The sequence below is a fragment of the Triturus cristatus genome, chromosome 7 (assembly GCF_964204655.1).
Source record: "Triturus cristatus chromosome 7, aTriCri1.1, whole genome shotgun sequence".
NCBI classification, from domain to species: Eukaryota; Metazoa; Chordata; class Amphibia; order Caudata; family Salamandridae; genus Triturus; species Triturus cristatus.
The window spans coordinates 1,454,115,124-1,454,131,772 of NC_140590.1; the positions used below are offsets into that span (position 1 = coordinate 1,454,115,124).

The following is a 16,649-nucleotide window of genomic DNA, read 5'->3' on the forward strand; positions in this document are numbered from 1 at the left end:
TCACTTGAGTGTGTGTCTGAATAGGTCGGAAAGTGTCCCTGTGAACCAGTTATTGTGTGATTGAGTACTTTGATTTCCTTAGTGGAGCAGACAGAGTTATTTGTTGAAATCACTTAGTGTTTGTTATATGATTGCTTAGAGTTGAAAAAAGAGTGCGCACCAAACAATTGTAAATGAGGGTGAACCAATGCAAGGAGTGAGAAGTGCATCATAAGGTGCCACACTAAGATTGGATGGTTGGCATTAGTGCTGCACTGTTATTGGTCAATTACATCATAGAGAGTCGTGCTGAAAGTGGTTGTTGATATGGAACGATAATTATGGTTAAAGAAATGATATCCTGCTTTGAAACAAAATTCAAATGTGATTGTTGATTTTACTGCTGAAAAATGAAATGTTTCAGGGCTAGCAGAGGTTTAATTGGGGAGATGTATGAGTCCCTGTTCGAGAAGGAGAACAGGTATCACTGGTAGGCATGGCAGGTTTTTATATGGCCATAAATGTGAGGCTCCGAATGTGCATACGACTGAGTCAATGGCATAAGAGCCCTGAAAAAGAAGATGCTTTGATGTTTCCACGCAATGACACATTTAATTTGAGAATTATTGAAAATCTGAGAATAGTATTGTACGAGATGAGGCCACACTCTTGACCTGTATGCATGCACAGTCCTACCACAACGTATGTATGATGTAGGGGTTTGCAGAGACCACGGCGAGGAGGAAGATGGCAGTCCGGAGACACCGTGTATAAAGGTAAGTGTATTTTTTAAAAATCTTATTTTTTTGTGTGAAATATTTATTAGGGGGGGGCTGGAGGCGGGGAGCTAAAGGTGGGGCCTGGGGCTAAGAACTCCTCTCCGCTGCGGAGTCGGAGTTTTGCCTAAACTTCACGTTCTCAGCGAACACGGAGTAGGCAAAAATCCACAAGCTCTGCCAGCAGAGCGGAGTTCTCTGCCCGCCGCTACTTATAATGTGACCTGACTTGAAAGGATGAGAGGTGTTGCTACGGTTAGAGAATCTAATGAAGCCATCGCTCCAGTAAATACGAGTCAGAACCTTAAGGAAGAAAGTTCGGGGATTTGTGCCCCTCGTCACCCAACTGTTTCTAGTGCTCCAGATGCAATAACTGTTCCGGTTACTTTTGGACATGCAGTTCCCTTGTAGAAAGTAGATTTGTCAGGATCCACGACACATGATTTGACAGTTTCTACTGGAATAAATACGTCAACTACTGTTCCAGTTGATAATGCATGGGAGAACAGGAATTACTCCTCTGTCCTGAATAAAGTGGCTAAACCTTATGTCGCTCCTGTATCATCAGTAGTGAACCAGACAGGACTCACCTCGGTATAGGAACCAGTTCAGACGATGCATAATACTTACCTGTCCATTTGGAATTCACCTCAATGTGCTTTATCCTAAACAAGGATTTCAAGCAGTAGTCCTCAGGAGGGGATAGTGCCCAATGCTTCTGGAGACTAAAATGGAGTTAATTCACATGATTTGGATGATTTGATTAGGTTTTTCAATGGGTCCCCACCACAAAAGGAGAGCTCGGAATTGAGAGTTCCAGTCTCTCAGGAGGGAGACTTTAGTGAATGTGGTCGGATTAAAATTAGAATTGGATGAGATGATATAAGGAAATCTTGACCTTACCCAATTAGATACCTATTAAGAGAGTGAACTTATTTACATGTGCAAGGATGTTACTAAACGCACAGGACAAGCTCATGATAAACTGTCTGAATTAGCCTGAGTGAATGATGTAGATTTAAGTAAGACTAAATCTTTGCAGAAAATGTATGGCATATGTTTTGATGAAGTCGTCAGGGATGAAAATACAAATTAGGGAATTAATTGGTAGCATCGAGAAAAGGAGTGAGTAGGACATATGGGAAGGTAACTGGGCCACGAAGAAAGACCAGAAGAAAGCAAAGGGAGAGCAGCTTACGTCTTTGATAGATGGAGAAAGTGCTTCAAATCTCCCATTGAAAGAGGTGTCTGGTGGAGGTTACATTCATGTACCGTGGAGTAGGAGTGATCTTGTGTCAATTAGGAATGATTTTCTCAAACTGAGGCAGAAGCCAGTGGAGTGGTACTCCCAAGTTGATTAATTTGTGAAGATTTCACAGGTACTGTGGGTAGATCTGAATACCCTTTTTCGCATTGTGATACAGAGTGACTTATGGGCAGAATTTAAGTGGCTATACAGTGACAAGAGAAATGCCTCATCGCCTTTGGTGTAAAAAGAGTATCAACTGGTGATTACCTTTTTGAAAGGGAAGATACCGGTGAAGTTCATTGATTGGGTTAAGATTGACAGTATGACTCAAGAACCTAAAGAGACTGTGCTTGCTTTATATGAGAGATTGTTGCAAGTGTTTAAGCAGCACAGTGGGTTGGAAAATTTCAAAACCAAAGACATGGGAAGTTTTGTGTTTAGGTTTCTGACAGGATTAAGACCTGATATTAGTTTGATGATTTAACAGCATTTAATTTGGTAGCAGAATATGTTGATTGATAAAATCTAGAGGTATGTAAAATATTGCAGCGATTAATTGGAAATGTAGCATGCGCAGTTGAATGAGAAGCTAATGTTGGCCCAAATGAAAGCCGCACAGAGAGGAAGTCAGAGTCAACAGTATGTAGAGACTGTTGGTGCTTTGCAAGGCGTGTATCAACAGCGAGTTCCTGTGATGCAAATGTGGAAATGGTTATCTACAACAGAGTAGAGGTCGTGTGATCCCTATTGACCTGAGTACTGGGATTGATGTGGCCACATTGAAGAAACCAAATCCATGTCATTATTGTAACAAGCCAGGGCATTGGAAACGGGAATGTCGCCTTAATCCCAGCAGAGTAATGAACGAGAATCAGGTTCAAATTTCAGGATTTGTGCAGACACAGATTAATAACCATGTACAGTAGCAAAATGTGCCCAGAGAATACAGAGTCCTAATGTGCAACAAGTTCTTGTGATGCAAGTTCCTCAAACCCCGATTCCTCAGCAAAATGTAAATGGTCTCAGATTTAACACTAACCAAGTCCTGAATTTTAATTAGAATTCCTCCTAGATAAAGAAGTCGTTTCACCAATTTCCTGTGTTTGATTCACTTGAAGGCTACAGCTCTGATCTGTCACAATGACATTGCTTGAGGGGGAGAAAGATTGTGTGCTTGCCTTAGCCTAGTCTGATTGGTCAATTGGTGGAAGGTGAAGAGAATGGCCACACCATATCATTGTTGATCAACATTGGTGCTACCCATTCCATTGTTAAAAAAGTGGAAGTTTCAAACCCTCCCCTCTCGGGAAATAGAATCCAAGTTGTAGGAGTTGCTAATAAACAAATGATAAACCCCCTAACACAAGAAGTGGCTGTTAAAATAGAGTCCTTTTAAGAGTGCCTCCAGTTGGGGTGTGTGGTTTCAGTCCAATGAATCTTTTGGGCAGCGATTTGTTGTGTAAGCTGATTTGCACCATTTACTGTACGCCGTAAGGTATGGAGTTTCAGACTCATGATGAGGATGTTGATTTCAACTTGTCGAGTCAAGGGACAAACATTGAACTGTACACTTTGATGACAGCTGATGATTTACCACCTAATCTCAGAGATACGGTAAAACCAGAAGCCTGGGACTTCCCAGGAAAAGACACAGGTCGGATTTCAATGGATTGTTTTCCACAGATCCCATTTTTGCATACACTCGTAGCAAAAACATGAAAGACATGCTGTCAGCCACTACTAGAGCTAATCCTGACCAGTTTAAAGGCATGCAGAGATGTCATAATTGCGTTAATTGTCATAATGTTATTACTGGCAACTCCATTCACCACCCACGTTCAGGTAAAATTATTAACCTCAGATACACTGGGACCTGTGACAGTACAAACGTCATTTACACCATCAAATGCCCGTGTGGGCTATTGTACGTTGGTAAAACCTCGCGGAAAGTGAAAGTCAGGATCTCTGAACACAAAAGCTCAATCCGCACCAAAAGCCTCAAATCTCCTTTGACCACGCACTGGTTAGAACACCACCACACCATTGCACAATTGAGATTTACCATTCTTGAAATAATGCCCACTAAGACCTCAGGCAACATCGAAAGGTTATTATCGCAGAGAGAAGTTTGGTGGACCAAGTTCCTGCAAACACTGTTACCCCATGGGCTCAATCACAAAGTAGAGATGCAATGTTTTCTGTAAATTCATTAGTACTTCGCATCCTTCTCTCACCCTTCTAGATTGTACGTCTGTCTCAGTCCGAGCAATTCAACTATCTCCTTATCTCTTATCAGCCATGTTTCCCTGCCCTCTCCACCAGTTATGTCATTCTCAACGTCACATCATTCTTTTCCATGACTGGGGCCGCTTCACGTTGTTACTGTTTTTTTGCTTCCAGCCCAGTGTTCACATTCACAAGTCCTCACTTTCTTTTCATTGATCATGTTCTTCACTTTTATTGGGAGTCTTTTGTTTCTCCTCTTCTTGATGTTACCTTGTATCATTATTTTTTTTGTGTCAATAGTTCCTAAGCATGTCTCTTTCTCAAAATCCTAACATATGCCTTCTAGCCTGCAGCATTTTTTCCTTGTGGATAACATTTCTGCTTTATCTCTGGGTATCACCTTTCTTACTTTTTCTCACATTTTTTCGCGGTTTTTCCAGCTCACACTTCGTTTACCCACCCACTTGTTTTCACCATAATCCTCATATAAATTGCAGTCATGACATTAGTTTTATCTTTTGTTCGCTTTCATTTTTTCACTTTTCCACATTGTTCCGTACATACTGTCCGATCTTGACTTTGGGTCTTTTTCTGTTTACATCACGTGGTCACCCAGTCCTCTTTTCATTTTCACACTTCCTCGAGTATAATGCAACGCCCTGCATCATTTGGGCGAACTTTAAAATTCACACATTTCGTTTTTTTCTTCGCAATCAGTCACTTTATTTCTACTGTTACTATTTTCATTAGTTTTTACACATTGAGGATTTCGTTGGGTTTTCACATCACTTTCTTTGTTTACGCAGTCCTCTTTTGATCTACATTACTCTTCTCAGATCACGTGATTACGTGTGTGCTATTTTTTTCACCGCACACACCCGCCTGAGTGACTTCCTCCCTCGGTTAGTTCACAGTTGTCCGTTTTTTTCCCTGGAACTTCTCACGCCTCAGTGGTAAGTGTCTGTCAGCTTTCTTTATTCATGTCCATGTCTCTCTCTGGATTCGTTATCAACAGTTTCTTTTCCTTCGCTTTTAGCTTTTCCAACAAACAAAGTACGCGGCTGGTTATTGTCCAGGTACTTGATTCGTTTGTCTCCCTGCATGCACCCTTCACCCCACACGTTTTTCACTCTCTCTGGCATTTCCACACATTTATTCTATTGTTTCAGAGTTTTGATATTTTTGCGACGCTGTTAGCGAGTGCTCCACCATCACATTGACCTAGCCGTTCTGGTTTTAGTAAGTCTCCTTTTCGCTTTCATTTTCTTTAACCTCCACGTCTCCCCTGTGCTTCAGCTCTAAATGTTCATATTTTACATTTCAGCGCACTATCCTCGAAGTTTCCTATCCAAGTGATTCACACTGTGAACTTCTTTGTTTAAAGGCAAATTCTAGCGTCTTTTCATATACAGTAAGAGTCCATTGTGTTTGCCTGGTGTCTTACAGTACACATGCATGATGGTCCGTTTTCAGTGCACAGTATTTATTCTCCATGTCCACTTGAACACTTTTTGAGTTACTTTTTCACCTTACGCATGATTTCCATTTTTTTATACTTTCTTCAATATAATGGGTTCATTTGCGTTTTACACACACGTTCTATGCATGTCTTCAATTCCTTCCGTTGCCATTTCCCGTGCATGTTGAATTGCTTTGGCTTGATTCAGACCAGCAACTCATTTTCATGGTTTCATCCACGATGCATCTTGTATTTCTCTTAACGGTTGCAACTAAGACAATGTACATTTTACTTGTGTTTTCAATTAATTTATTTTCTCTACAGCTGCCCCTGAAGAAGGGATGTTCTTCATCCCGAAATGCATTGGGCACCTCCCTTTGAATTGACGTTCAACTTCATTGCCGCTGTGCAGTTTTTAAGTTGATTGTATTTTTGGTTTCTTTGTCATCACTAACACTGATGTTATGTGCAACTCTTTTGTCGCTTTCTTATTGACTCATAAAAGAGTTTTTGTGCTAAAACTTTTGGTTTATTTGTCCAAAAGACTGTTGCTCTTGAGAGTTTAAAACTCATGTTATTTCTATTTTTCTCGTGATTGTAAAACTGACAGATTTGTTTTCTATAATGCCTCAGCTGTGCACTCAGTACACTGGTGTAGTCCACCAGCAGTTTTTCATATAAATTCGCGAGGTGGGTTTCCTCGCTTCTGAGTTGCACGCGTCATGTTTCCAATGTATTCATAGTTAATGACTAGTACAGCAGTTGCTGTGCGCTAACTTACAATATATTAGTCTTTATCTTGCCTGCCCTACTTTAGCTAGCTGCACCCTCTTAATTTGATTAAAAATGTCTTTTGAGAGCATTGCCAACCTCACTGACAACAGAGCAGACACCCTCATGTATTCATCATCACAGGTTAATGATATATATTCACTCATACAAGATGCACCGTCCTTCAACGCTCAAAGCGGTTCAGTGTTACAACAGATTCGCCAACTCGAATTTGTCACTCGCAGAGCCTTAAGTCAAAGATTACATGCCTCCACAAAGTTCAACGCATTCCACGTGGACTTCGATTGCCCATTCAACCACTGTTATATAAGTTCCAATTCAATAAAGCGTTTATGGAAAAATGGCAACCGTGCTTAATAAATGCTCACTTGACCTTATTCTTCTACTTATTGAAGAACTCGCTCGAACCATCCGAGAACTTGATGAAGAAATTGTTTCGTTAAAATCTGACCTTTCAACACGTTGCGAGGCGGACTACTGGAAATTGACCTTGGATGACATCAATAACAAACTTGAGACGTACGGCAAAGAATTACAAGAGCGTAAATTACGCAAGTTCCGGCGAGACACAATAGATTACAAGCTGAACGAGGTGTATACCTGGGCAGAGGTATATGCCCGCAGAAGACCGTTTCAGAAACCCAACACTTCATCTCAGGAATCTATTGTCTCAGACCGTGAGCTTGATACAACACGCACACCAGTCTCACTTCCAGATGAGGTACCAACTACAAGTTCTCAACCCAGCGAGAGGGATTCCAATGTCCAACCAACCTCTTCTTTTTAGCCAGCGGCCGTCTTCCAGTCGACCACCGGACCAAAAAAAATCAGGAGGAGCAAAAGAAAAGGAATTAGAAGCCCGGAGTCTAAGGAGCAAAGGCAAACCCTTACCATAAACATCTCATCTGTTACTTTATCTCCCACACAAGAATCAGTCCTCAATAAAGGCTTGTCCTTCGTGCCTGTCTACCATACGAATCCTTTGGACGTAGAGGTCTCTGTCTTTAAATTTATGAGAAACCTTAGATTGAAACATTTTTTCACCAACATTTCACCCTCCCAGGATTCTATTGATGGACAAACAGAGGACCTCTGTTCGGAAATGCTACAATTCAAACCCAAATCTACCTTTATGCCACCAGTCTCACACAAAATTCTTGATTCGTTTGAAACTCTCATTCGCAGTGACCTTTCTAAATTAAAATTCCGTCCAACTTGTCCTACTAATCTGAAAAAACATGAAGTCGCCATCATCAACAAATTAGCCAAGGATGACAGACTCACATTTCAACCTGCAGACAAAGGCGGTGCTTTGGTCATCATGGATCGCACGTTTTATGAACAGAAATTCAATCTTCATTTACAAGATACCAACACCTACATTAAACTTGATCAAGATCCCACCACCTCACTTCAAAATACTTTGGTTCATATTCTCGACCATGCAGAAGAAATGGCTTGGATCACCCAAAAAATTCGGAGTTTTTTGACCGTGTCTCATCCTAGACGACCTAAACTCTACATGTTGCCGAAGATACACAAAAATTTGCAAGATCCTCCATTTAGACCCATTGTTTCTGGGTGTGATTCCATTTTCATGTCTGCAGGTCAATTTGTTGATTTTTTTCTTCAAAAGTTTGTACAGACGTGGAAAAGTTTCATCAAGGACACCACTCATTTTTTAACCCTCTTGAGTGAGGTTAACAACAATTTTTCAGAATCATGGTTGCTGTGTTCAATTGATGTTACATCTTTATATACATCGATTCCATTGTCTGAGGGCATTGAAGCCAGCGAATGGGCTTTGTTACAATTACCAGAAATTGCCACGGAAAAAGTTTTCATTCTTGAGCTCCTCACCTTTTGTTTGCAACACAGCTACTTACAATGGAAAGACGACTTCTACTTACAGATAAGCGGTACATCTATGGGTTTTTTGGGCGCGCCTGCCTACGCAAACATGTTTATGGCCAAATTTGAACATGACCATATCTTCTCTGATACCTCATGGAGTGACAATCTTGAATTTTATATAAGATTTATTGACAACATTTTTTTGATCTGGCAAAATTCTGAAGCTTCATTGATCAAACAAATTGGGGCATTAAACCTAAAAAACTCACGTATTCAGTTCACGTACAACGTCAGTACTGAGCAATTGTCGTTCTTGGATGTATTGATCACAAAACAATCCAATACTTTGTCCACATCAATCTACTCTAAACCGACTGACAGAAATAATCTTTTGTTGCATTCAAGTTTTCATCCTCCTTCTCTGATCCACAACCTGCCGTACTCTCAGCTCATCAGGATTAAGAGAATTGTTTCTGAGAGTCAACATCTTGATCCAGCACTCCAAAAACAAGTCACTAGATTTAAAGAGCGTGGCTATCCCCAGACTGTACTTGAGTCTGCCATATCCAGGACTTCCACTAAAACCCGCACAGAACTTCTCACTCCCACAGTTAAAAGCGCCCACAACCGACATGTCTTTGTATCCACATTTTCAACCAGTTCCCGGCATATCCGTCAAATCATCAAAAACAGATGGGACATCCTAAAACACGAATCGGATTTCAATGAATTGTTTTCCACAGATCCCATGTTTGCATACACTCGTAGCAAAAACATGAAAGACATGCTGTCAGCCACTACTAGAGCTAATCCTGACCAGTTTAAAGGCATGCAGAGATGTCATGATTGCGTTAATTGTCATAATGTTATTACTGGCAACTCCATTCACCACCCACGTTCAGGTAAAATTATTAACCTCAGATACACTGGGACCTGTGACAGTACCAACGTCATTTACACCATCAAATGCCCGTGTGGGCTATTGTACGTTGGTAAAACCTCGCGCAAAGTGAAAGTCAGGATCTCTGAACACAAAAGCTCAATCCGCACCAAAAGCCTCAAATCTCCTTTGACCACGCACTGGTTAGAACACCACCACACCACTGCACAATTGAGATTTACCATTCTTGAAATAATGCCCACTAAGACCTCAGGCAACATTGAAAGGTTATTATCGCAGAGAGAAGTTTGGTGGACCAAGTTCCTGCAAACACTGTTACCCCATGGGCTCAATGACAAAGTAGAGATGCAATGTTTTCTGTAAATTCATTAGTACTTCGCATCCTTCTCTCACCCTTCTAGATTGTACGTCTGTCTCAGTCCGAGCAATTCAACTATCTACTTATCTCTTATCAGCCATGTTTCCCTGCCCTCTCCACTAGTTATGTCATTCTCAACGTCACATCATTCTTTTCCATGACTGGGGCCGCTTCACGTTGTTACTGTTTTTTTGCTTCCAGCCCAATGTTCACATCCACAAGTCCTCACTTCCTTTTCATTGATCATATTCTTCACTTTTATTGGGAGTCTTTTGTTTCTCCTCTTCTTGATGTTACCTTGTATCATTATTTTTTTCGTGTCAGTAGTTCCTAAGCATGTCTCTTTCTCAAAATCCTAACATATGCCTTCTAGCCTGCAGCATTTTTTCCTTGTGGATAACATTTCTGCTTTATCTCTGGGTATCACCTTTCTTACTTTTTCTCACATTTTTTCGCAGTTTTTCCAGCTCACACTTCGTTTACCCACCCACTTGTTTTCACCATAATCCTCATATAAATTGCAGTCATGACATTAGTTTTAGCTTTTGTTCGCTTTCATTTTTTCACTTTTCCACATTGTTCCGTATATTCTGTCCGATCTTGACTTTGGGTCTTTTTCTGTTTACATCACATGGTCACCCAGTCCTCTTTTCATTTTCACACTTCCTCGAGTATAATGCAACGCCCTGCATCATTTGGGCGAACTTTAAAATTCACACATTTCGTTTTTTTCTTCGCAATCAGTCACTTTATTTCTACTGTTACTATTTTCATTAGTTTTTACACATTGAGGATTTCGTTGGGTTTTCACATCACTTTCTTTGTTCACGCAGTTCTCTTTTGATCTACATTACTCTTCTCAGATCACGTGATTACATGTGCGCTATTTTTTTCACCGCATACACTCGCCTGAGTGACTTCCTCCCTCGGTTAGTTCACAGTTGTCCGTTTTTTTCCCTGGAACTTCTCACGCCTCAGTGGTAAGTGTCTGTCAGCTTTCTTTATTCATGTCCATGTCTCTCTCTGGATTCATTATCAACAGTTTCTTTTCCTTCGCTTTTAGCTTTTCCAACAAACAAAGTACGCGGCTGGTTATTGTCCAGGTACTTGATTCGTTTGTCTCCCTGCATGCACCCTTCACCCCACACGTTTTTCACTCTCTCTGGCATTTCCACACATTTATTCTATTGTTTCAGAGTTTTGATATTTTCGCGACGCTGTTTGCGAGTGCTCCACCATCACATTGACCTAGCCGTTCTGGTTTTAGTAAGTCTCCTTTTCGCTTTCATTTTCTGTAACCTCCACGTCTCCCCTGTGCTTCAGCTCTAAATGTTCATATTTTACATTTCAGCGCACTATCCTCGAAGTTTCCTATCCAAGTGATTCACACTGTGAACTTCTTTGTTTAAAGGCAAATTCTAGCGTCTTTTCATATACAGTAAGAGTCCATTGTGTTTGCCTGGTGTCTTACAGTACACATGCATGATGGTCCGTTTTCAGTGCACAGTATTTATTCTCCATGTCCACTTGAACACTTTTTGAGTTACTTTTTTCACCTTACGCATGATTTCCATTTTTTTATACTTTCTTCAATATAATGGGTTTATTTGCGTTTTACACACACGTTCTATGCATGTCTTCAATTCCTTCCGTTGCCATTTCCCGTGCATGTTGAATTGCTTTGGCTTGATTCAGACCAGCAACTCATTTTCATGGTTTCATCCACGATGCATCTTGTATTTCTCTTAACAGTTGCAACTAAGACAATGTACATTTTACTTGTGTTTTCAATTAATTTATTTTCTCTACAGCTTCCCCTGAAGAAGGGATGTTCTTCATCCCGAAATGCATTGGGCACCTCCCTTTGAATTGACGTTCAACTTCATTGCCGCTGTGCAGTTTTAAAGTTGATTGTATTTTTGGTTTCTTTGTCATCACTAACACTGATGTTATGTGCAACTCTTTTGTCGCTTTCTTATTGACTCATAAAAGAGTTTTTGTGCTAAAACTTTTGGTTTATTTGTCCAAAAGACTGTTGCTCTTGAGAGTTTAAAACTCATGTTATTTCTATTTTTCTCGTGATTGTAAAACTGACAGATTTGTTTTCTATAATGCCTCAGCTGTGCACTCAGTACACTGGTGTAGTCCACCAGCAGTTTTTCATATAAATTCGCGAGGTGGGTTTCCTCGCTTCTGAGTTGCACGCTTCATGTTTCCAATGTATTCATAGTTGATGACTAGTACAACAGTTGGTGTGCGCTAACTTACAATATATTAGTACTTCCCAGGAAAAGACACAGGTCTCATAAAAGGAGTTATCCTGTCCATATAAACGTTAAACCTAATGTGGAATATCAAAGAATGTGTAATACAATTTGACTGCCAAAAACGATTGCTGGGATCACTTATGTGATTGATTCAATGATACAACAAGGCATTTTGAAAGAGATAATGGGGAGTCCATGTAACTCACACAACAAGGGTCTGAAGAAGCCTAGCAGTAAGTACCGCATAGTGCCGGACCTGAGAAAGATCAATAACATTGTTGTTCCCTGTTGTTCTGTGATGCCGGATCTAGCTATGATTTAAGTTCAGATTCCATGTGAGGCAGAGTGGCTTCCTGTGGTCGATAAGTGTCAGACATTCGCCTCTATACCCTTGCATGAGGCAGCTAATACCTTTTCGCCTTCCAGTTCTAGAACCGTGTTTTAGCATGGTCCAGAGTCCCACAGGGGTATACAGATTCTTTAAAGGAACTTTGAGTCCCTAGTTATGCCCTGTGACTTTGTCTTAGTGCAGTGTTTTGATGACCTGCTGGTTGCAACAGATAACCAGAAAGCTTGTAAACAAGATACTATTGCATTGCATAACGACTAGGCTAAGAATGGACATAAATTGTTCCAGAGTAAGCAGCAGTATTGTTGAAGAGAACGTCTGTATCTCAGACATCACATTGAGAAGGGAGCAAGGAAGGTGTCACAGGAAAGAATTTTGGTGATTCTGAAAATAAATCCGCCAATCACCCAGAGAGAAATCAGGATATTTTAGGAATGGTAGGCTACTGTTAGCAGTGGATACCCAACTTTTCCCTAGTGACCAAGCCTTTACAGAGGCTGACATACAAGGATGTGTCGGATCCAGTACCAAGGGATAATCATTACTTGATTGCCTTCCTAGAGCTGAGAGAAAGTCTCTGTTGTACCTGGCAGTGGGAATGCCTGATTATAACATAGCTTTAATACTTTTATGCATTGAGAGGGAGGGCTGCCTGACTGTGTTTATACAAATGCATGGGAATGCATGAAGACTGTGGCTTATTTTTCTGCTACTCTTGACCCTGCAGTGGCAGGACTACCCGGATGCCTTAAAGCTGTAGCAGCAGTAGGTGTCAGCATAGAATTTTATGAAAGTATTGCCATGGGACACCTGCTTACTGGTATGGTGCCCCATTCTGTTGAGATATTGCTGACACATACACGCACTCAAAACTTGACTAAAAGTCGCTTGACCAAATATATACAGGTTATTATTGCCGCTGAAAACATAGCTCTTAAACAATGTTCTTCTTTGTATCCTAAAACACTGTTACCTTTGCCTGACAATGGTGAAGTAGGGCATGACTGCCTCGTTGCCACAGAACTATGCACCAAGCCTAGACCAGATATACAAGATGAGCCACCAGCAAAGTCTGATTGGCTACTGTTTGTGGATGGGTCCCACCTAAGAGACGATGGAGGAACCTTGAGAGCTGTCTATGCAGTTTGTACAGTTACAGGGGTAGTGGAAGCCTCCAGGCTTCAAGGGGTGTGTTCTGCACAAGTGGCTGAACTGATCACTCTTCCTAAAGCTTGCTGTATTTCTGAACAGTTGAGAGTGACAATTTTACTGATAGTCAGTATGGTTTTGGTGTCATTCATGATTTCAGAAAGTTATGGTCACAGAGGGGATTCATGACATCACCTGGACCCCCACAGGACATGGATAACATGTAATGAGATTGTTGGAGGCATTACAATTGGCGACCAAAATTGCTTTTGTAAAGTGTTAAGCCCATCGAAGTGGAGATGACTATGTTACAGTTGGGAACTGATATGCTGATGAGTTTGCACAATATTGTGCTCATGGGTCCCAAACATTTAATGGAGAACATGCAAATTATTCTGAATATGAGACCAATTGTAACCTTTTGTTAACCACAGCTGATACTTGGGAGGAAGTGAAGAGGCTACAGGAGGAAGTTCCAGAGACAGAACAGGAGGGCTGGATCAGAGCAGGTTGTATCAAAAGAGAGAATCACATCTGGGTTTAAGCAGAAAGAAGACCTGTATTGCCAGATAGCTTGCTGTCCGCACTGGCTAGACATTTCCTTGGGCCAGAACACTTTGGGAGGGATGCAGTGGTCAGGTTGTTTCGACAGACTTGGTTTAACCGTTAATTCAGATTGATGGCTGAAGGGTTGTGTCATAGATGTGTTGTGTGCCAGCAGATGATTGTAGGAAAAAAGACCACAGTGACATTAAGCCATATAAGTAGATCGGGCGGGCTGTTCCAGAGAATGGACCTAGACTTCAACTAGAAGCCTGTGTGCAGGGTATGTCCTGGTGATAGAGCGTATCTTCTTGGTTTGGGTGGAAGCATACCAGACCAGAAGAAATGATAGCCTCACAGTAGCTAAGTTTTGTAGAGGGAACTGATCCCCAGGCTTGGTTTCCTGACTTCTTGGGAGTCAAGATCAAGAAACACATTTCAATAATGAGGTCCTGAAAATGTTGTGTGCAGCATTACAAGTGCAGTAGGGATTACAATACGGTTATCAGCCTGAGGCTTCTGGCATTGTGGTGAATGGAACATTGAAATCTTGGTTGGCCAAGGTGTGTGTGTCAATGTCTCTGAAGTGGCCTGATGCTTTGTCCCTTGTGTTGATGAGCCTTTGTAGCATTCCTGATCAGAGGAAAGTACTGTCTCCACATGAAATCATCATGAGTCTAGCAATGAGACTGCCAGCAGTACCAGCAAATGCGCTTGTGAACATTACAGATTACATGATTTTTGATCACTGCAAGGGACTAGCTGATGTGGTGCAATCTGTGTCTTCCCAAGTTGGAGCTCCTATCTACCCACCGCATCAAGAGCAGTTCCATGACCTCAGTCCTCGTAACTGGGTCTTGGTGAAGAAACACGTACAGAAGACATGTCTGGAATCCCAAGGGAGAAGCCCATTTCAAGTTATTCTTGTGACAAACACTGCTGTTAAGTGTGGGGCTCTCCTAAACTGGATTCATGCTGATCGTACTCACAGAGTGGCGTGTCCCCTTGATGATGTAACAGTGCCTCTTCCAGAAGTGCAACCCGCAAGTGAAACATTTGCATGAGTTGGAAGCTACAAGTGCTTGGGGAGTGATTGGAAACTGATTCTCTGCAATAGGCAAGTAGTTTGGAAACCTTAGAAGTGGGATACTTGGCTCCATTTCGGAACACATTTGTGCAATCTGTCTATTTGCAATCTTTAAGGGGTACACGTTTATGAAAGAGGAAAGAGAAATGCAGGAAAGAAGGGGAATTAGAAGAAAGAGAAAGGATTTGGAACTAGTAGCAAATCGGTATAGATATTATGATGAGATGAAACAGTTGGAAAATACAAGACTTAAAATGTTGAAAACATATTGGATTTGATCTGGTCTCATTTGATAATATTCATATGTTGATTGTGATGGCTAACAATGCCATCAGAGAGGGGATTGGGAACGCACAATTTAGACTCCACCCTTGCATGTCATGATTTTTCAATTATATACACATAACGCACACTATATACACTGTGTGCCTTTGCTTCATTACCGTCTGTGAAGCACTTAAATGTATTGATGACTTGTAATCGCTGTAGAGACTTGAGATTTATATGTGTGCACTAATGTTTAGCTGAAACATGCAATCATGTAACTCTGTATTCACATTTTACACTTAAACCTTAAGTTATATTTGCATTTATTCAGAAAGTTATATCTACATATGTATAATCATGCATTCAAATTCACATGAACTGCTCACCTTAAGTTAGCCTGACTACAGGCCTCAATTGAAATGCTTTCACGTGCATTATCATGATTTTTGTTGCTCAGAGAAGGCCTTATTGTTTGTATTAAACTGCTGATATAGAGGCCTGGAGGGAAAAACTTGCAGTGAACATGGAGAAATAAGGACTGACTTCTGTTCATCAGGTACCAGGAGGGAGAGATATTCAGGGTTGAGAACTATAGTCCCAGTTTGATGCAATGGGAAACCAAAGCGATGTTGCAGATGCGCTCGAGTACCAATTTGGTTAGTTCTTCGTGGTGTTAATGGAGATGAAGACGTTTCTGAATCTATTATTTTTAAATTGGTGTTCTCACTTTTAGAGGACATGAGATTCCCTTTCGACTTTGAGATACAGACCTCTCTGCTTCCCTTATTCTTGCAAGGTGAAGCTTTATTCTAAACATTTATTTCCTTTTTCCATGACTTCTACTGAAGTCTGATTATGCTGACACCAACTATACTGCCTAAATAGCGATCACTGGTAGATGATCTTGTATGTGACTTATGTTTAGAAGAGAGAAGGGAATTTTCTTTATGGAACACCTGTTTGCGCAAATCTGTTTCTTCATTGTTGTGCAACACACATGGAAAAAAAAAATGCCATGGTTTGTTTATGTACAGGAAGGTGTCCCTTCCAGTACATGAATAAACCTTTTCAAAAATGCCATTTTGTAACTTTGATGTGTGCTGCACGAAGCAACACACAGGAAAGTTACAAAATGGTATTTTAGGATTGTTTATGTGCAGGAAGGGGCACCTTCCTGTACATAAACAACCCTCCCCTGCACACAGACACCCTTGCACTCTGGTGCAAGGATATCTGCGTTGAGGCTAAGTCGTGAAACTTAGCGCCATCACAGGGGGAAACGCCAGGCTGCACCACATTCTTGAGAATAGGGTGCAGCCTCGCGTTTCCCAAGTGGCGGTTAGAGGTGTTAAGCCAAGGAGGCTAATGCCTCTCACCGCCACTTCCTTGAGAA

The 16,649-nt window shown here is 41.1% G+C and overlaps 1 protein-coding gene across 2 annotated transcripts in view; it reads right to left on the reverse strand.

Annotated features, from left to right (window-relative positions):
- The window catches only part of KIAA1755 (KIAA1755 ortholog), a 483,080-nt gene that overhangs the window by 254,841 nt on the left and 211,590 nt on the right, over positions 1-16,649 (reverse strand). The window lies entirely within an intron of this gene.